The 22,664-nt window shown below is 43.4% G+C and overlaps 1 protein-coding gene across 1 annotated transcript in view; it reads right to left on the bottom strand.

Moving 5' to 3' along the window:
* LOC115405205 (cadherin-6-like) overlaps positions 1 to 11,229 on the bottom strand; it is a 109,166-nt gene extending 97,937 nt beyond the window's left edge. Inside the window, exon 1 of the mRNA XM_030114709.1 lies at positions 11,183 to 11,229. The gene's annotated coding sequence lies outside the window, so the exon portion shown is untranslated. The remainder of the gene's footprint in view (positions 1 to 11,182) is intronic.
* Positions 11,230 to 22,664: the final 11,435 nt, after the last annotated feature.

Here is a 22,664-nt window from a genome sequence, read left to right as displayed (position 1 = left end):
GATTAAAGCTTTGCTCTTAGACGAGCCTGACTCACATGAACAACCTCAGGAAAAACACACACACACGCGCACAGCAGTCAGGCTGCAGCCGCTCATCAGCTCCAGATTATTTCCACACTTTTTGAGATTGTGTTAGACAAAATATGGGGTGGCGAACATACAGTATCACTGACATGTAAACGGGACTTCTGCAGCTTTTCTATTTAAAGAAACACACTGAGGAATACACTGAAGTTTAAAAAAAAAAAAAAAAAAAAAAAAACTGGGCCAGAAAATGAGTAAGGAAGCAGTGACAAGCCATCAGGAGCACAGTAATGGGGTTTTCTTTGAAATAGAGTCTCTCTTTTTTTTAATAATAGTTTAGTCAAAGCAGCTATTCGGTCCAGTGCAACCCAATGAAAGTGAAACCTAATCAAAGAGAGCAGTTAGACCGTGCTATTGTTCTCCTGAAGAACAATCAACAGCAGCTAAAACTCCATCAAATGCACAGTTGAAACTTCCATCAGTCACGCGGCGTGTCGTCTGCCGGGGATCGGCCCCGCCTCTCCTTTGACCGATGTTTCCAGTCGACAGAACATGACAGGGGTGGGGGAAGCACTTCACACCAAGCAAATACAGCAGGAACACGCCAGGAGTGACTTCCCGCGTGTTTGTCTTTGGGCTTTTTACAGCCCGTGAAACTAGACGGAGGTAAACATTCAGGTTGCGAGGCATTCTTCTCGGTTCACTCGCCTTCCTCGGCGCCGCGAGAGTCATGGGGGAAGGAGGTGAGAGGAGGTGAAACTGTCTTTCAAAGAGGACGCGTGGGCGTCTGGTACAAGCGATGTCACGTACGTCGCAAATGTGCAAAATTGCGTCATGGGCAGCGCTGTGGGGGACTAGCAGCTTGTTACAGGTGTTAGCTTAGCTTAGCATTCGTCCATATTCTACGCCCGTCTTATTCAGGATTGCGAGCCGAGACTCGGCTCGCAATCCTGAATAAAGCAGGCATAGAATATGGATGAATCTAGCATCTTTTTTCCAAGTCCGTGTACTCGGCAAAAACAAACCAGATATCCACGCCCTTGAAGACTTGCCTCATCAGTTCATCTCGCCGGGCCATGTCTGCCACTGATCCATGTGAACCTACAGCAAGTGTCGCGCAGTTTGAAAGCAATCACTGGAGGCCTCCCCTCGAGATTTCTATCAATTCCACAGTGTTTCTCACATGAGTACGTCCAATAAATCCTCCTTAAAAGGAGAAGTGAGACACTTTCCCAGAAGTTTGAAGGCTTCACTTTGTTTCAGAGGACTGTTTTTTTTGTTTTTTTTGGGGTGTGTGTGATGGCTCCTTTCTTCAACTGCTGCTGGTCTGTGGCGCTTATTAAATGGCTGCAGTGTGAAATTCAGATGTGAGGCCACTTGACAGTGATTTATCGCACAAACAAAAACATTTGAAGACAAAAATACAAGAGTGACACCACCTGCAGCCTTAGAATGCAGAGGTGAAACTCCCTCTCGTTATTATTTGAGGTGGCAGCTCGAGTCTGCTTCAAGTTTCAAGGTTTGAGATTAATTAAAGTGAAGAGACATTTCTATTTTTAAACTTGATGTCAGACTCTAGTTTTAAGAAAAGCTAAGACAAGCTAAGAAAATACTGTAAAAATGTGGACTGGGACCAGAAATTGGTATGAAATGAATGAGATGAAGGACCGACGGAGACGACTGTGCCATAGAAATTTTTCCTTGTCTCTGAATACGGCTCATCACTGAGCCCACAACTCCAAGTTTACACCCTTGATGCTTTTATTCATAGAATCTACAGTTATAGAGGAAACATTGAGTTCAGTATGACTATCTGAATGAAGAGCCTTTTGCAGTAGACAGTGGAAATCCTTCTTCATCAGTGGTGTACCACAGGGTTTGGATTCAGGTCCATTTCGTTTTTCTATTCATATACTTCCACTGTCAGGTGTCCAAAAGTTTCTCCAGAAGATGACACAAAAATATACTTTCCAATGAGGGCTGGAATCATGAAAAACCCAAAGATAGAGGAGCTTTGATTCATTGATTACTTTGTCAAACCCACATTCAGCGCATGTTGCAACAGCATGGTTCAAAAGGTTCAATGCAACTTTTTGAAAACACTCTGGAAAATGCCATCTTTTCTGAAATACTGCTTCTGTTGTGCACCACAGCTTTAATAAATAGTTCCTCTGCACATGTGTGAGTAGAAAGACAACAACATTGTTTGCCTCCAGAGCGGCATGACTCCCAGTCTATATCCTCCTGGGACTTGGTAGTTTTGGAGTTGAGAGTCACCGGAATACCAATCCAATTTCTTCGTCTGTCTATTCGTGAATGTTGACGTTTACAGCATTATGTTTCTGTGCACGCGCGTGTGTGTGTGTCTGTGTGTGTGTGTGTGTGTGTGTGTGTGTGTGTGTGTGTGCGTGTGTGTGTGTGTGGCTTCATTACAAAAGCAAGTCATTGGCTTCCTCACTCGGCAAGTTACCAAATTTTCATGCACTGTGAGACAAGCACAATACTGGAACTATCGAGCAGTTAAAGTTCATATAAAACAAATAAGACAGCACCAGCAGTTATCTCCCACAGTTCTTTAACACTTCCAAATTGTTGTAAGAAGTGAAGCAGAACAGTTTGATGATGGAGGGACTGTCGGCTCAGCTGAAGGATCTGAGATTAATATTGTCCAACTACTTGTAGAACTTTCTAATGAGGAAAGCTCTTCAAAGAAAGGTCACATGACTCTGCTTTATCAGCTCGTGATGTATCGGAAGCACGTTTTTGCAGCTCGTTCACATTTCCCCCGAGAGGTCCGAGCAGGCAGCTTTAAATAATGAGGTTATTAGATATGTAAATCCGCCACAGGAAGATGAAACTGTGGAAACACTCGGTGTGGTAAAAGACGGCTGCTACCTCAAAACGCCTCCACTTGAACACGGCAAAAAGCTTCTGAGCAAAATTCTAGCTTGTGTTGCGATCCGGCATCGCTCCCTTTCACGACTAATTTTCCCTCAGTTTGACTTGGTTTTTTTTTTTTTTCCCTTCCCAGAAAACCTTTCCTAGCGGTTAGCTCAGGTTAGCTACCAGACACTAATTTGATAGCTTGCACATCGCTGCGGGATCAAAAAAGAAAAAGAAAAGCTTCTCGTCTGATTTCAGTCAACGCAGAGGAGCAGTCTGGAGAAATTCGACATGCTGCCACATCTTTTCATTCTCCCTGACCTGGCTTTGATGAACAGCGATCTACTGTATTTGCAAACACAACACACCGGGGCCCGGTAGAGCCGTAATTGGAGGAGCTGTCAAGCCGGTCGAGAGGAAGGCTGAAGTTGTCTTCAAACAACAATTTAGCAGCTCTCTTCCAGACAGATGCAGCTGAACACCTGTCAGAGGAAAGCTGTTTTGATGTGAACGCTTTCCGCGGCGTGTTAAAAGCTGCTGCTATTCATGCGCGCGAGCGCCAATTTAGGATGCCGCCGTTCGCCCGGAGTTACGGACGGGGAGGCGATAGCTAACTGTAACAGCCGTCTTACGGCGCGGCGTTGAAACGTTCCTGTGCGTTCTGCGTGATTATGCTCGAGGCGGCGGAGGTCCGCGGGTTAGAAAAACAGCCCCGCCTGAATTAGCATATAGCGAGTGGAGGAGATGTGTTTTCCACGGGAAGGAAAAACCCTGATTAAAAGGACACAAACACCTCTGATGTTATCTAATCCATTTAGTGGGCCAGACAATGCACCTGGACCAAATCAGTGTTATCAACCTCTACACACACACACACACACACACACACTCACACACTCCGCATACAGAGCACAAAGACCATTGTCGGGGCAGTTGTCGGCCATCAGAGCAAATTAGCACACAGAGCAGTTTGGGGGCTTCATTAGCATTCTGAGCTTCTATAATTAAAAGTGTGCGCGAGGCGGCCGTGTCAGACCACATCACGGATGCGCTGATCTCGTTCCAGCTGATATCTGATAGCAGGTCCTCCGCACGGGTGGAAAACACAGCAGCTCCCTCTGCTGAACTAACGGAAGCCAACACTGCAACTGGCAACGTTCCCAGAAACTTTAGTTTTCTTTTTTCATTTTGTGCTGTTCTCTACAATTGACACTCAAAAGAACTGCAAGAAAGGCTGAATAACATCAAACCTGACAGACTCATCCAATATATAGAGAAGGGATGCCAAACATAAGGCCAGTGGTCCAAAAGCAGCACCCGAGAGGCTCCAATCTGGCCAAGAACATTATAAAAATTTAAGAGAGTGTTGATTTGTTTGTTTGTTTTAAAGAAATTTGTTAAGAGTAGCAGACATAACACACCACTGAGATATCGATGACGCTGCCGTGAACGATACCTCATTGAGAAAGTGCAGACCAGCTTTAGCCTCAAAGCCATGCTGTCAATGTGAGTTTGTAGAAACATGCAAGACGCAACAACTATAGGAGAAACCTTTTGGAACATTTCAGTGTAATTTGTATGGTAGCATGTTACATTCACATGAAAAAAATAAAAAAATTGACTGTTTTTCTGATAAAGAAAAATTTAATTATAAAAACTTGTCTGTTTTTCTGCATTAATGGGACAGTGGTGCATCTTAATCCAAGCAGAAGCTCAAACAGCATGACTCTTAAATGTAATCCAGTTTTATTGGGACATGGGGACACACTCTCGTTTTCAAGAAGAGTTCAGGGTGTGGTTTTGAGTATGTCATTTTGTGCAGCCACCCCTGGATTAAGAGGCATCACTGTCCCACTGAGTCACACCAGCAGAGCCAATTGTTTTAATCTCATTTATTTTTTCATGTAATAATGAGATAATCATCTCATTAATTCCATAAAACAGAGTCAAATTTTTATTTTTCATGTACATGCAGTGTGCATCAGAAAGTTTCATTGAAATTGGCCTTAAGCTGAGATTACAGTCATTTTAAGGAGTAATTGTTTGGCTTATTTGAAAATATTGACATTTACATCACGGTTTGCGCCACAACAACCACGAAAAACTTAAAATCTAAAGACTGTTCTATTTTACTAGTCTGATTCACTGAAGATGAAGTTGGGTTGTATGTGGTTCTGATCGCTGTTCTCGTGTAAACGGATCCCCAAAACGCAATGAGAGTTGCATGTTTTCATGTGTAAAGAGCGTCTCAGTCCCTCCTGAACAGTGACAAACATGAATATAAGCAAAAGAAAGCATCTCTCATAAGTACAAAATGTGTGTTCAGCCAGATTAAAAGTTGGAAGGCCTTCAAGGTTTAAAAAGTGTCTCTGCACTCTTCCAAGTGAGCCTAAATAATCTAAAGTTTTTATTTAGAGCTTATCAATCGCCATGGGAAGAATTCTCCCTCCTCTGTCTTCTGGAAAGTTCAGTGCCGATAAAATTGAGGTCATCATCTCCCTGCGTTTCCCTCCTTAGACTGATCACTCGCGCCGTCTTCCAGCACATTTCCGACGCCGTTCCCGGCAGCGCGGGTCCGCCAACCTTTATTACACAGCGTACGCCAACATCTGATCCCGGTGACCCGACCCCGTGGCGGTATTATTACAGAGCGAACCCGGAGTCTAAGTGGTTTTTAAAGACGGGCTCAGGCCGGCTGTGCACTCCGTCCACCTCTTTCTTTCATCTCACCTGCTTTTTGTGGATAAAAGAAGCGAGGGTGGTTGATTATTAACACATTTCCAAGCTAATTTAATCAATCAGCCTCATTTACAACAAAGATAGAGTGGTTACTTGAGGTGAGCTGATCAGAAAACACCGTCCTCTCTGCTCAGGCTGGAAAAAGAAAAAGAAAAAAAAAATAAGCTGTTCTTTCTGCTGGAAACAAAACAAAAAGAACAAATATCAGTGTTTCCAACCAAATTGAAGCTGCCCTTGGTCAGCTTAATAAACACATTAGGCCCGCTTCCAAAGCCCTAATTTGGAATGACACAGTAAAACACTCGTTTGTTGGGGCTTTTCTGGTCATCTCAGGAGCATAGCTATACTTAGATCCATCCAGCGATACAGAGGATTACATGCTTTTATCTCCCCTCTCCTTAACTGCTGCAGTGCCCCGTTTGTTCACCTCAACCTGCTCAAAAACTGAAAGGCAAAGCCTCCAGAGCAGCGCGAGAGACAACCGGAGCGGCTCGGACAAAAGAGGAAGGACCCAGATTTTTCACCCGCTGCACCTTCTGTCAGCCGCTGACAGACGGCTCCACCGGCTCCACCGGTGATTACGTGGTGCCGGCTCGGGGTTATCCCTCTCAACTTCTGACTGCACCGCACGACTGACCGGACGGCGACTGCATCCGGGCGAAAAACCGAAAAGGTGAGCGCGCTCGGCCACGGAGAGGCCCCGCGGCTGCCGGGCCGGCCTCCACCCCGCCTCCATAACTGACACCAGCAGAAATCTCTCCTTCTAACAAATCTCCCTGCACATAGTTCTCAGGTGACGACGCAAAACCCCAGTTGCATCTTGGCACCAATGAAAACACAACTTTTTTTAAAACGAAACATGCAGAAATGTAATATTCCTATGTTGGATGCCTGGAGCTCGTTTATGAAGATACCTGGAACAGCAAGATGAGAAGATGTCAAACTTCTCCAGATAGAACTGCTATTTGTCTTTTAAATGCACTTTTATGTTGTTAACATCCTGTTATATTTCTGTAAGTTTAATGGAATTTTATGTTTTCTGCTTTTGTGAAGCTTTTTCAATTGCCCCTATGTATAAATGGCACTTAGAATGCTCCGAATCCATACAAAGAAAAGTGGAACTATTCAAAACCATTCTGCCTCCAGCTCCATGTCGATGCTGCTGCACATGCTCACTAGATGGACAATAGCAAGGAGTGTCATGACTTTCAATCCAGATTCTCCTGGAATTTGGCAGTTTTGGAGTTGACGGCCACCGTACGAACAACCCGAGTTTGCTGTCCGTCCATACGAACGTCCTTATTCTCGACATTGTTTGTGGTTTCATTAGAAAACAGACAACAGCGCCCACCAGTGGTTCAACATGAAAACGATATCATGGTCAGAACGTTGTCATGTAAACATGAACGCTTTCCTGAAACGAAAACACAAAATGAAGCGATTTCACTTGAAATGTTGCAAATGGAGCCCCGATATCTGCTAAAATCAAAATGAAACTCCAATCTGGCTAAAAGCACCGCAAGGAACAAGAGTGGACCTTAATTGGGCTTTTTTTCCTTCTTTTTTTTTGTGATTCAGCTTCTAAGGCTGAGGAAAATGAGGCATTTATTATGTTACCTGCTGCTTTTTCCATACTCCAACATTATTTTTGGCTCCTGACGGTAGAAACCAGCTGACGTCAGGGAGGGGGGTGGGGGGTGGAGGGGGGGGCGGCGGTGGCCCAGCAGAGCTGCTCATTGATTTTTCCACGTGGGGTCGGCCTGTCGCGGCGCTCGCCGCAGGCCGCTCGGCTGTCACACTTTACAACGAGCCGTTTCTGTCAGCGAGCACCTCTGACAAGCCCCCGCTTCCCTCCAGATTAGAGCCGGTTAGAGGTGAGGGTCGGGACCACCCCGGCTCTTTATCCACTCCGTGTTGCCTTACAACAGGTCGCGCTTCGGGAAAACAAAGCCCCCCATTGTAGCCGCCGGGGCCGAGACAAAGCGTCCCGGTACGAGCGAGCACGGCGGAGCGGCTTTTCACCGCCGTCGTCTCAGTCCGTGTCAATATCAGCCAAGTCGCTGCGCTTTTAATGGACTCAACAGGCTGCTTTGTTCACCGGTTCAGCCGCAGCGTCGGTGAGAGGCGCTGCCCGGACGCTGCCCTCCGTCTGCTGAATAATCCTCATCTCAGGTGGGATAAAGATCTATCTGCCTCTCAGTGATTAAAGTTGCTTCACCAGCAGAGCAGACGATACACATCGGATCAATGGATCTGAAAAGTGAAGCATGGCCGCCTGCTCACCATGTTTTAGGGAGATGTTGGACTTCGAATCCATTTAAAAAAAAAATGGCATTTATGGCTACCTGGCTCCGAAGGCAACACTTCTTAGAAAGTGAAAGTTAGTTTGATCAACTTCATCGTTGATTTGAAGCACTTGTCTGAATGTTTGGACAGAATTTAGCTTGATATCTGGTTTAAATTCTTCTTTGAGGACAGATGGCAACAGTGCCACCATGAGCAGGAGGTGTGTCAAACACACTTCAGTTCAGGGGCCACACGCAGCCAGTGAGCCATAATAAGCTTTAAATTTAAATTTTAAACCTCTCCTTTGAGCATACAGGTAGAAATGTCTAATTTTTTCACAGGAGAAACAAAAAAAATGACTATATTCTCAACATATAGCCGACTTTAATGAGACCCTCTGGTGCAAAATATAATGAAACGTCCAGAAAACTTTCTGAGTTTAAGGAACAGAAAACTCAGTTCTGGAAAGTAATAAAAGAGATCACAAGACAAACTGTCTAAGTGCCGGGACGTTTCTTTCTTAAACCTAGACTATTAAACTGAGTGCAGAGTCTAGTTCGACACAGTGATGAATCCTTTCCATAAACAACATTAACAGAATGTTGTTTCCTGTGTTTATTTGCAAAGTTCCCCTGAGGGGATGTCAAAAAGAGCAGGGGAGAAAAAAAGAAACTTTTCTGAGCATCTTTTAATTGTTGACAAGTGGAATCAAATGCATTTAAAGTGTGATGACACAGATTTCAGTACAGGATAGTGAGAAAGAAAGTTTTCCCAGATATCTCTGATTAAAATAAACAACAAGCACATCAAGAATGGTTGTTTATATTGCTTTTGACAGGGGTGTCAAACAGGAGGCCTGTGGGCCAAAACTAACCTGTAAGAGGCTCCAATATGGCCCGCCAAGAAAAGTATAACATTTCAATGAAAACACTGATTTTCTTCAGATTTTTTTTTTTAATAAATGATGCTGCTGCCATGAAAGCCAGCTCCCTCTTTGGTATCAAACTAGCCTCAAAGTCATGCTATCGTAGTGCAGCAGCTTCAGGAGACATTCACAGGACATTCCACTGTATATTGCACAGGAAAGTATCCTAAATATGATCCTTTTTTTGAGACTGTATTGATTTCTGATGCAGATCGTTTGGTTTTCCTCCATTAATCTCCTTGGATGTGTGTGAATACACACACAGACCTCGGCCAGGCCGGACCAAACATACCACCATGTGGTGCACGGCGGTACTATGGGCTTGGTTTGCTGGTTAAGCAACATCAAGATGTGTTCCCTGTTCTATACTGTGTTATTTCCGAATGTTTCACGTATTACATCAAAGACCTTTTCCAAAAGAAAGAAAAAAAAAAAAAAGGAGCTCATTGTCTGCTGGCCCGCCTGCAGTTTGGCTCCCATGCTGTGAAAATTGTAAGTGATGGGCTGCTGGGCCGCTCTGAGGTCACATCAGAGCCAGTGAGGAATGTCTAATGTGAGGGCTGAGTCAGGCCATGTAACGGGGATGATGGATTCCTGCGCTAAGTACATTTCTAAGGCATTTCCATGCATGCTGGGAAACCCCAGAATCCAACAAGGCATAAATCAATGGGTCTCAATGAGGGGTCTTGAAGCACCAACCAGGCCTGTGAATTCCAGGGCTCTGCTGGGGTTTAAATGGTTTAATTGCCCTGAGTTAGAAGGTAGAATTCACTCGATTATCCAGATTATTCAGGAAAATGGGGAAGTTTTCACAACCGAACTGCTTCCAGGTTGGTTTGTGGGCATAATAGGTATTTTGCCATCGAAAGAAATCACCAAATTTATTCTTGTTGTTGTGACTTTCTGAGCTATTATTTTGTCAAATAAACAACTAAAGCAGCTGAATCCTCTACGGTTTTATTAGTATTCTCTCAGTGAGGATTTTACACCGACTACGCACTGCTGCTGAAAACTCATGAATACATATTTTTGGACCATCAAAACCATCACGATCGAGCGAGGACAAAACAGAAAAATGGAGCTCGAAAATACAAAACATCAGAAAACAAAAAAACCAAAACAAGCAATCTAAAAGAAAAAGCCACAGAGTCGTCTCATTAATTGTCCACAAAGTGCCCAGATGTTGCAGAGCAACGACCCCACCCATCTGGCTTTCCAAGCAGGTCAAACGCAGCAACACTGAACGGCCCGATTGACTCAAACCTGCCTTCCAAAGCCTGTCCAGCCCAGATGGCACACATGTTTAACAGCAGCGTGAGCACAGTGTGACAGAAGCTCCTATTTATCAGGCAACAAAGCCAGAAAAGACGCAAGTGAAGATTAAATCACTGAGTGAAGCAGGGAGACAGCGGCTGGATCTACACATGGAAGTACGAACGACTCTGGATCTGTGGGGAAATTTGGGGATTTGTTTTTTTTTTTTCTTCAATGTGTCCCCTAATTAGACAGTAACTTTACAACAGGGAGGGGAGAAAGAGGGGATAAGGGAAGCAGTCAGGAGGAATCAGCATCACTCCATCCTGCCACCTCTCCTCTCTGCATTGAGACAATGACTGAAATAGCAGACTAACACCACATCATTAATGTTTCATGCATTTTCACGCCTTATTCAGCATTTTTTTTTTATCCTCAGTAGCAAATTATCAAGTTCACCATAGACACCCCCCACCAGAAGAAAAAAAAAGATATTTCAGAGAGAGAGAGAGCGAAAGAAGCAGCTTCTGAACTCTAAAAACGGTAAAAAACGCAATTTAAAGGTGGATAATGAAAAAACAAAAAAGTCCACTCGCTTTATCGGACACAGCAGCCGTGTAGCGCACATGAATCCACCCCGATTCCATATGCAAGGCATATATCAGGGGAAAACAACTCCGAAAAATAGGCAGAAAACACGACAACTTTCCGACAAGTAGCGGGACTTTGGCACACGATGGGAAGAAGAAAATCATCTGAAATATTGTTAATGCACACCTGCGAGTGTTTCCAATCAGAGGAAAGGAGAAGGGGAAATAAGAACGAAAAGGAAATGGGGGGTGTTTTAATCAGATTTGTCCCCCAAAGTCACTGTAAATGTAAAAGCAGAGGAGCGTCCGCGCACAATTACGCGCAATTACGCACCTTACGCGCTCACTTTATTACAGGGAAGATAAAAACAAAATGAGAAATAACAAGCTTTGGAAACACGTGGCAGCGCTCTGATGGGTATGAACATAATCACACAGGGGGGAAAGTATATAAAAAGGGGGGAAAAGTGCCAGTACTTACCGCGAGGACGGAGCCTCCGCGAGACGCAACCGACAGTGAACGTAGCGGAGAGCGGAGTGCGCGCGGCTGCAGCTCCAGCGATCCGTCTCTCTCTCTCTCTCTCTCTCTCTCTCTCTCTCTCTCTCTCTCTCTCTCTCTCTCTCTCTCTCTCTCTCTCTCTCTCTCTCTCTCTCTCTCTCCCTCTCCCACCCCTCCTCTCCCCCGACACCTCTCGCCAAATCAACAAATTGCGCAGTTGAAACGGCTCCTGATTGGTCATTACGCCGCCCGTCGGCGATTAAAGGGACACACGCGCACGCACGCGATCCCGCACGCACACACGAAGTGAACCTCCTCAACTTCCCACCCAGCAGCGGTTCAATCACACCTTTTATTTTATTTATCAGCTCTCCTCTGAAGAGGAGCCTCCGTCCGCTCCCATTCATTCCTCTCTTTTTATCGCAGATCTCCACAAACCTGCAGAGGAGCCTGCGAAGTGTCACTGCAAATGTTCTCAGGATGGAGGATGGCACTCTAAAATTGGCATTATAGATAATTAAAGATGCCCGCTCCGCCTCCTCACCCTCCACCTGTCACACACAGATTCTGATTTTTCAAACTGAAACCAGCTCCCATAAACTTCACTGTTTCACTGTTAGTTGCAAGTTACAGGGAGGACATTCTCCAGATAAAGGGTTAAAGTGCAATGCATCTTTTAATTTGATATTCTAGACAAGGGAAGATTGTTGCTATTTCACACATCCGCACAAGATGCCTGTCTTAATTTTTTTTTTTCACACTTCAAGCTGTGTAACTAGCTGTTCTTGTTAAAATGAGCATGAAAGTCATTATAGACAGTGAAGTTTTCTTCCTCACCTCCACACACAAATTGCCTCAGTCTCAGTATGTTGAAATCTGAGGTCTTAGCCGACAAGTTCTTATGTTAAAAATTACATTTAGAAAGGAAAAAAAAGGCAATTAGACTCCCTGAATACACACACATTCACACACACTCTCTATGCTCCTGTGCTGAAAGTTAAATCTGCATCCTCATAGTAATAATGTGGATTTATTTTTTTAAGAATAAGTTGCAGCACAGACACCCAGGTAATTATGGGCTTCCTCTTCAGTTCCTGTCACGTTCTGGAAAACAAAGGCGGATGTTTTGGTTCAAGCTGTTGTGAGTTGCGCCAAAAACACGGTAGTAAGTGCATATAGAGGACTCCCTCATTACTATTATACAGTCTAAATAAAGCTTTCTCACATCTCAGATGTTTTTCTCTTGTATTGCTTTCATGAACACAAAACACACAGGAAAGTATATCTTTAGAAGAGGGCAACCAGATTTGTTCAAAGCGGTGTCAATTAATTAAACGAGTCTATGCAGTAAAAATAACACTTTATGAAATATTTATCCTCTTTAAAGTTACTGACCTAATTAACAGAAGTCCAGCTGGAAGGAGGTTACTGCGCTGGAGAACTGGAGCTCCTCAGATACCAGACAATATGTTGTCACAGGACAGGATGTATAGTTCATCTTTCCTAATCCACCAAGAAGCATGGAGGAGGCATCATCAGGCTATAGGGCTGCTTTGGAGGCTATTTGGAGATGGCAAAAAGCTCCTATTTGTGACTTTGATAGGATTACAAATGTCAGGAATGGAAAGGTAATTCAAAAAGGGTGCTAAATTAGCTCTTATTTAAATAAATATAAGAAAGATTCTGAAATGTACTTAAGTTCAAATAAAGAGAAAAATATAGATAAATAGTATTCATTATCTTTTATACAAAGTGTGATGTCTGTGTAATTTGGCCCATATACACATAATTTCTTAATGGTTGTAAATATATATTTGACTCAGACCAAATTCAATTATTTGCTATGATTTGAAGTCGCATATATATATAAATCTAAAAATAAAAAAGACAAGAAGATGAGACAAAAAGTTGGTTTGAGGAAAAAACTAACGTTTCGATGTGGATTCATTGCTGTTGAGTTGAGTGTTTATCAGAAAACAGTCATAACATTAGGAACACATTGAAAGCTATGGGTTAAAAGCAGTCCCTATTATCCTGTGATGTCTTCGGATTTAACAGGAAACCAGAAAGTTCAGCATTCCGCTGGCAGCCGCCTCTGCATGAGAAACCTCATGCCTGTTGTGAGTTTAGGGTCAAACGCATGAGAGCTGGCTGCTTTGTCCAATCCATCACCAACGACGCCGTTTCCTGGTTCACTTTTTCCACACACACGTCAGCGCTGGAGGTTTCCTCTGGATCACAGCTCAGTGTCATTTCGTGTTGTGTGTCTAGTTGTCCTGCATAGTGGTTAAAACAAGTGACGAGCCCGTTTTGAAGACGTAAAGAGCAGAAATACAGATTTTTTTTTTTTTTTTTTTGCCAATTTAGAGCAGTAAAAAGTAAAGACAACGCCATAAGTAACGTGAAAATACCTGAAATACCTCAAGTGTAGTAACAGTGTTGTTATTTTAGACAAAAAAGAATTTGATCCAGTTCTGCTCGTGGACTTTTCACGATGCTGTTTCATTGCTTAGAGAAGTGATTTTGACATGGTCTTGGTAAAATGGACAATGTTTCCTGAAAATAAATTTCATCCTGATAGCAGCACATCAGGAAATTGCAGGTAGGCGCCTGACTCTTTTTTATGTGAATCATGCTGTTGGAATACATGAAGAATATGGCTTGAATTGGGTATGAACCAATACCAATACCAGTATCGGGTATCAGGTCCGATACAGAGAGTACTCGTACGCGTAAAAGTCCCCCGATACAACTGGACAAGCGTGATGCAACGTCATCTGTCAGCAACAAGCGATGTCAGCGGTTTGGAGATTGTTCGTTATTAATGAGAATGACAACAGTCAGTCAGACTGTAAATTATGTTCTGCTAAAATACAAAGAGGAGGAAAAAGCAAGTTAATGACGGTTGATCTGACCGATAGATTTTGAGTTTAGGACTGCAACGCTTCGGGTCATTGTGTATTTATGACATGCTTCACTGTTTTTGCTTAAATCCAACAACACTTGTTGAAAGGACATCCAGAGATTATTTTCCCTGCAGCAGGCAGCTGTGCAGTGTCTTCTGGAACTCATTGAAAATACTCTGCGTCTCGTCAGAGTTCTCTCGGACCGATGTCCCTAAGTGGAGGCAGAGCATAAAAGATTTTCACCAGGCACCCGAGGGTTTAATGAGAGACGCTGTTTTGCATTATGTGTCGTGCGGACTCCGGTGTTCAGGACTAAATGTCAGGAAGTCTCAGCCTCTGCATTTTAAAACTTTTTCTCGAGAGTCATAAGTGACATTTTGTAGCACTTTATTGAAGTGTAGCTCTAAAGATTCAAAGCCATGCATTAATAGGGGTCGTCCTCAGACCGACACATGGCACCAGCACGCCTGGAACACACAGCGCGAGACGCGAACCACTGCAAACAGATTAGAGTTTGCAAACAAAAGAAAAAGAAAGATGTGAAAGAGTGTCTCTGTAGGTCAACTGAATTCACTTTCATTTCTTCTTCTGCAGAGAAAGACCAACAATTCTGCACGAACAAGCAGAAGCAGTGGTGGAAATGAAAGCCGTTTTGACTGGAAGAAACCTGCATTTCTGTAGGAACCAGAGACAACAAGGGGGAGACTTTCTGTAGGAAGCAGAGAGCTAGATTTGGCACCTCATGCCCTGGTTTGGGTGGGGGCAGTTCTGGAACAGCGTCATATAGAGAGATAAGACACGGATCTTCTTGTATCACTTGTATGGGCATTTGGGAAGAGAAGAACATGGAGACTGGAAGACATGCTTTCAGAGTCAAGGCATACGTCAGTGGAGTAATGATGTGGGTAACCCTAACCTGCCAATAGAACTGATGCTTTTATACTGACGACGTCGCGTCTGATGACGGCAGCTGGACGGATTCTGAAGTTCTGGACCCTGGTTCAGGTGGAGGATGTCCTGGTCGGACACAGTCTGAAGAAAGAGACCTACATAGGTCCACTGCCTGGAGGAGAGCGAGGATCCACACGGTGACCAGACTGAATGAGATTCTAGATAAATGTGACTGAACTGGTTGACTCTTCAGGGTGGGCCTCACGCTTCACGATGAAGTGAGGAGCGCAAATTTCCAGGAGAGACTCAAAGTTGAGCCAGTCTAAGCTGTTCTCAGGTTTCAGGTATCTGAAAGAAGACGCGTGGCTGGATCACTGGGGTAGTGCCCAGTTCGTCACTTCACTGCCAGTCACCCGTGTGTGGAGTTTACACCGTTCACACCAGCTTCCCGCTATAATCCATACACACACGTGAGAGTAATCAATGGATCTTCATTGTTCGTAGAAGTGACTGCAATTGGCAGCCTGTCAAACGGGGACCCTGATTTTAGCTCCAGGTTGCCTGCAGTGCTCAATATTAACACAATAGGTTTCAGCTCTCAGCAACAGCAGCTTTGACAAGGCGGATATAAAAGAAAAATAAATGGATTTTTGGCTTTTTCCTGTTGTCTTGTTCTTGTGCTATTAGCATTCAAACTGTGAGCCCACATTGGATTTTAGGGGTACACCAGAGTCACACAAGTGATTTATTTACACAAGAGGAAATGAGAGGACTGTTCCTGAGCCAGGAGCAGTGTTTTCCTCCTTTCTCTTTTTTTTTTTCTCCCCATCACAAATTCCTCATAGAAAGCATTTGTGAATCATTCAATTCAACCGAGGGCAATTGTTCAGGTAAACCTTTATTACATCCTTGAGAGAATTCTGCTGGGAAATGGATTGACATGGTCCTTGAGTATATCGGTTTAATAATTAAACCCCAGTGGGAGTAAAACAATTGTTGTCGAATAAAGTTGAGAGATTTGTGTGGGCAGGTAGGAACACTCTGCCCTCTAAAATGAAGTTAATTTGCTCCTTTATGGTTTATCAGAAGCCACGCTCACATGAAGACCTTGTACGTGTGTAAAATCCCCGGGAAAAACGAAGCGCTAAGTTAAAAAAGATGTACTCCTGTGCCGTTATGAGCTTGTACTGAACATCTGAAGGTAGAGCGGAAAAGTCATTAAAGTCTAAACGCATGGCGAGCTAGCGGTAAAAGCTGTCTGACATTTTCTCTGATAATCTTCCTTTTCCTGCTGATGCTGCTGGCACTGCTTGAAAACTAACAAATCACAGCAAAAAAAAAGACAATGCTTTGGCTGCTACCATTTATATGTGTTATCTATATTTTTTTATCTGACTTCTATTTCTGCCGTCCGCGCTTGCCAGTTGGCTCACGTGCACGGTGAATAAGTGCTTCGATTCCACCGCTGACATTACTTCTGCCTCATGAGCGGCGCTGCCTCCGAGAAACACTCAACACACTAAAAAGGAACTGATTCAAAGCACCGCTCTCAGCATTTTCAGATTATTTTTGCCATTATCACAGTCGAGATTGTTCAATTTTTTTCTTTCTCCCCCCCCCCCCCCCCCCCCCCCCCCCCCCTCGCTTTCTTTTTGCGGAACATCCTGTGAAGTAGCTCAATGTGTGTCAAGGCAAATAGGACACTGAGGTATGCCTTCTCACTGCTCACTGTGTTTGGATTACACCGATTCTCATTCGAGGAAGTTTTCGTTTGCTGCATGAATTGGTACAATTGATCAAAGCTGCTGTCCAGAGTCGTACCTTCACCTTTTCCATCCATGTCCAGACGGAGGCCAGAAGCTGCGAGCAGCAGAACACGGCCGTCCAGTTCTATTCCTGGAGGTCTGCAGCCTGGCTCGCTCTGGATGTATAATTAATATGTTGCCATCAGGCTCTGATTACTGGCCACTTGTTACAGAGGACAAATCCATTAGATTGAAGTGTGTTGGACGAGGAAGATGTCTGAAGCACCGGCTCATAGGCTAGGGCAGACGGCTAGCAGTTGTCATCAAAAATATCTCCGAGCACTCGCAGGATTTCTCAATTTCCTCACAGCAGTTTCAAGGTCTTCCAAACGTATCACTTAATTTTTTTTTTTCTGTGCCAAACGGTCTCATAGTTGTCACTCAAATCTCGAATCTCAGTTAGTTTCCAAGAATTTGCAAAGTGTGAGAAAAAAAAAGAAAAAGAAAAAAATGCTCCTTCAGCTCGTCTAGTCTGTTCTTCTTCCAAGTTGGCTTCTGTACTTGTTTTATGAGCTCCATTTAGCGCGGCGTGTGATGAGAAAGTGATGGCTGGACCGGACAGAAAACACATTTTCATAACATCTTAAATTTATCCATGGCCTTGCTCATGAGCAGCTGACTATTTGTGAGTCCAGTGCGAGGCAGACACACAGTACCAGAACCACGCCGAAAATTCTGTGTTTTATTGTATTTAACAAATAGTCTAATGAATCGGGGACATTAAGCATGCAGGGTGGTTGGCTGAAAATACACTTTGGGAGAGTTTTCCTCTTTGTTGAGGTGTGTTGTCCGTAACTGAATGTCGGGAGGAGCTAAGGATCTTCACCAGTTAGCATAAACTGTTGCTAATCCTGGTGTTTTCTTGGTACGATACACTTGTGGAAAAACAGAGAAACCACTAGTGAGCTGGATTTGGGAATCAGTGTTCGTCCGACAGCAGCATTCAGACCCGCAGCGCTCCATCGCTGATCAATAACTGAGTTATCAGAACCACCTGAACCAGACTCATGAGCAGGTGCAGAGTACTTTCAGCATTTGATTGAGTATTTCAAAGCTTTTTGATGTCAGTACTGACTTGAAAGACTTGTTCAAGGAAAATAAACTTTTACAATGTTTCCAGTGAAAACGCTTCGCTTTGGCGTTTTCGTGTCAGAAAACATTTGTGTTTCCATGGATGAAGGATGTAGTTAACACAACAGGCTGGATTGTTGCTACGAGTGATTCTCAACTACGAAACGACCAGGTTCCAGGAGAATATGAACCTGCAGTCAGGCCAACCTGGACGCCGCCATTTTTATAGCGTCCTCCATCTACTCGTGCATGTGAGGACGAACTGGTCCACATGATCAGTGTCAGTGCTTCAGAGTCAGAACATTTTCAAAAAGTTGCGTTTTCAGCAGCTCCGAGCGCCGTTGTCATGTAAACAAACACCCAAAGCACAGCAAATGAAAACGCCATGTCGACAGGGAACAAGAAGGTGACGGGTGCTGTGGATAAAGACCTGCTTTACACAGACTGCTCTGTTTTTTTTAACTCCACAGTTCCCAAATAGTCTTTTTACTGTTTTCAGAGTTGAAAAAGTGCTATCCATGACATTATTTGCAATCTGCATCCTAGCCTTTAAAAGAAAAAAGAGCAAGTTCTGCAAATATAATTCTTGTTTCAACAGGAGAATCAATACCGGGAGACACATTTGGTGTCAGAAGTCCTAATATCTCCGTGTCAGTTGGCCTGCCAGTTGCTTATTTAGATGACCAACAATGTAGGAGTTTGCAGTAATAATATACACTGTGTGTGTGTTTTTTTTTAATGAAAAGTTTCTGCAGCCTCTCGTGCAGGTCATGTTTTCTTATATAAAGGAGCTTATCTGGATTGTCTCCCTTCTCTGCCGCTCTCTGTGACAACCTGCTCTACGTTTCCTCCCAAGTTAACCAGCGTGAGAGGAGCAGGATCCTGCCGGGCTCATCGCAGCAGCTGTAAACTAGAACCAATTTCATTTCTGTTGAGCCGACAGCTTTTCCAGGAATTAGTTAAAGTCGCAGTGAAAGAAAACCACAAGCTAACCCACAGAACAACAACTCCGGGCTTCAGAAGGAGACGGGGGAAAAAAAAAAAAAAAAAAAAAAACCCTGTCTTCTCAGTGTGTATTTTTAAATCATGTTCCTCTTCAAATATTATAAAAAAAGACGTCAAGCTTTGACTGGCTTTAAAATATAATCACGTCTCATGTTCTGGAGAGTTAAAGGCAAGCCACCTACAATGGCTGCAAGTATCACAGGACGCAAACATTTTACATAAGATGCATTGAAAATGGCCATTGTTTCTCCCACTAATTCAGTCCGTCTGTGAATATTTGAGAGGATTCTCTCAGGCTTAGCACAGGAATCTCTAATCCGCCTTAAATCAGTTACACCATATTGGCTGACTGGCTCTGGCAGTGCTGTTTACTGCGCCTTGCCAAGACAAAGTGGAAAAACTGGAGCTGCGATTGAAAAAAAAAAAGAGGATGCTGGGATGGAAGAGGGGAAAATGAGCTTTCACTGGGGCTCTTTCTGCTGCCGTGCGAACACGAGGGCGGCCATTCTTCACGCTTTGATGGCACCCTTTCAGGAAATCTTTATAGTAAAAATTAAGACACTTTCCGTCTCTAAAGATCTATTTTTAACTGTCTTTCACTTCATTTGATCACAAAATCTGTTTTCGTGGAAACTATTTATTTTAAAGGTGTCTCACTATTATCGAGTGTCAGTAAATAAAAAAAAAAAAAAAACACAGCAGCTCAAGAAATAAAATGACTTCCAGGCGCTGAATGGAGTCTTTGTTATGTCTCCGACTCTCGCTTTCAAAAAACCTGTCTGGCATGAGAGCTGTTCATTTATGTGAAAACGGCTTTTTAATATAAACTCTGTCTGCTCTGTGATCGGATTTCAACAGAACTTCGTAGATCAAACAAATATTATTGATAAAAGTCCTTCTTTTAGGAGTTGATAACAAGGTTAACATCAGGAAGAAGCTGATGGACAAGAAAGTGCATCATTAACCTTAAAAGAAGATTTCCATGTTTTTGTTGAGGATGCGTTAAAAGAGTCAACTAATTGCTAAAAGGATGCGAAAAGCTGTGATGCAGTAAGTAGAACGGGACCCTGCAGTTAGATTATAATTATGTTTTTGCAATGTAACTGCCTCCCAGATTTTATTTTTAACATTTTAAATTTCTTTTTTGCCCTTTTGATTTGTGATTGTTGTGCAAGATCATTGGAAGTGTTTCAGGTGTGACGTTTCAGGGCTCATTTAAGGCCTGTTTATACATTTTCAAGTGAAAACAGAAGACTCAGTGAATTCCAGTATAACTGGCATAAATAGACAGGATAATAACCCAGAGTACAGAAAATCTGGTCCCATCGCTCTCATTTTTAGAGTAACATCCTTGAACTAGGACCCATCAGAATGTTTGTTTTTTGTTTTTTCAACCCATCAATCAGCCGCTGAGGACAATATGTTCGCGGCATTAAACTAAAATAGCGCTGGACTTGAAACACGCTTGATGCATGAGACGTGGCGGCTCCGCTCCGTTCTGATTGTAAATTTGATGTGCTTTGTCTTGTCTGCTGATGAGGTAGCTTTCGTCGCTATGGGGTGTGTGTGTGTGTGTGTGTGTGTGTGTGTGTGTGTGTGTGTGTGTGTGTGTGTGTGTGTGTGTGTGTGTGTGTGTTAAATTTCAATCCCTCTCGACAAATGGCAAACAACTCATATGGTATTCATGTCCAGATCACCTCATGATTCCGGGTAAACACAAGCTTGTAGGCTCCTAATTGACATTTGCGGCCCCTGAACCCTAATTTAGTTCATTTTAATTTTAATTCAATACAGACTCCCCCGAGCAATCAGTGAGGTTACAGAGGGAAGGAAAACACAAAGTGTTGCGACGACGGGAGATTTGGAGCCGGTGAAGAGAGAGAACCCATCTGGATGAAGCCGGCCAGATAATACTGTTACCTGCTCGGCGGGACTCGTCATTGTCCTGTTAAAGGCAGACTAAACAACACAAACCAATCATTCTGGCAGCAAATATCCATCAGGGGGCTTTATTTAGTCTCTTTTTTTTGTCTCGCTCGAAATGTCAAATGCAAATTTCATGCTGATTTTGTCAAATTATAGAGACATTTATTCGCGGGCCGCTTAATCAATATGTAATTACACAGATTATTCTTGGAGTCCTATACCGAGAGTGTGTTTTCCCATACCTACTGCCTGCGCTGTTTATAGACAAAGAGTCACTTCGCAGTCATCAATCTTCAGTTTTCATGCTGGACACACACAGTCACCTTGTCATCCAGAGTCTGATGTTCAGGGACTGCTTCAAAGTCCGCAACAATAACAAAAGAAAAGCACAACGTCTGGACCAACCACGTCCTGTTTTCACTTCCACACACAAACTGATCCACACTGGTATTCAGAGGGAAAAATTTGCTACATTTCGTGGCCACCTTTGGCCAGCGAGGCCCGCCGGTGGGAGAGCTAATCCCACCCTGAGAGCTTTTCGTTTCAAGCCAAATAAACGGTCCGCATCACGAACACCCAGCCGCCTCGACGTGCCTGTGACAGGAAATCAACAATCAATCGCGCCGCCAAGGTCAAACAATGCAAAAAAAACTGACGCCGGGCAGATTATCGTCCAACTCGACGGAGAGTCTTGCTACTCTTGCAAAAATGCGGTGTACAATGCCATACATTATTTAGTAGTCCTTGAGTTTGTATAACATCAAAGTTCAGAACAGATACATCTGCAGCGGTAATTGACAGGATGAGAGGCCAGAATGTAAAGTCTGCGGGAATCGGACCTGCATCTTAATCACCAATCTAGACAAAAAAGAAACTGTGTTTCACCGAAATCCACACACACTGTTCTTATGTCCCATGCTTTAAGAAAACACAGTTATCCAGAGTCAACGAGTTACAGGTAGACACCTTCAGGGGTGTGAAATATAAGGCCCGTGGACCAAAACTAGTCCGCAAGAGGCTGCAATATGGCCTGCCAGGGTGAGTGTAATACACAATGCGACATTATTCTTCTATACATTTCACTGTATTATTTAATTCGAAGGTTTCATTAAAATTGGAGTTTTGTCGAGATCGGTGTTGTTTCCAGGAGTAACTGTTTGGTTTTGGTGAAAATATTGACATTTTCATCACACATACAGCAAATACATCCGGATTTTTGAAAATGGAAAGTCCTCAAATAAAAGTTGTGTGAAGCCAGAGGAGTGAATGCCTGGTTACAGTGACGCTCCACTTTAAAGCTAAAAACTCCCGGGAGAACGTGGACTGGGGGTCCAGACACCCCGGAGGCACGCATCATTATTTTCAATCTACCTTCACATGTGTGAGAGAAGTGTTTACTATGGTGCAGCGTTTTAGTAAAGTTGCGTTTTCCACCCGTCTACACTGAAATGGAATGGAAGTCTTTTTAATAAATGGCATTTTTCAATAAATGGCTCCAAACTCTGCTGTCATATGAACAGACGCCTGAAACTCAACCAAGTCATGACAGTTTTTTGAACCTCGAAGACTTGGTCGATTGATCGCGCTGCAGGTCAGTTTGGGTTTGGTGACGCCGTCACATGGAGTTAAAACCATTATTCACCTTAGTTAAGCTGACATGGTTTAGTTCAGTCTGCTGATTAGCTGTGATTAGCGTGATAGCAGAATCAGTCGTTCAGTGGGATTTAAATACAATCAGCATCTCGAGTTCACATGATTGAATTTAACTGGGTGGACTCAGCTGTCATAGTTTATTGATTTGCTAGAAATAAATAAATAAATAAATAAATAAATAAATGGAATGGTTTTTGTTTAAAATAT

The sequence above is a fragment of the Salarias fasciatus genome, chromosome 18 (genome assembly GCF_902148845.1).
Source record: "Salarias fasciatus chromosome 18, fSalaFa1.1, whole genome shotgun sequence".
NCBI lineage: Eukaryota > Metazoa > Chordata > Actinopteri > Blenniiformes > Blenniidae > Salarias > Salarias fasciatus.
This window is presented reverse-complemented; position numbering and strand designations above follow the sequence as displayed.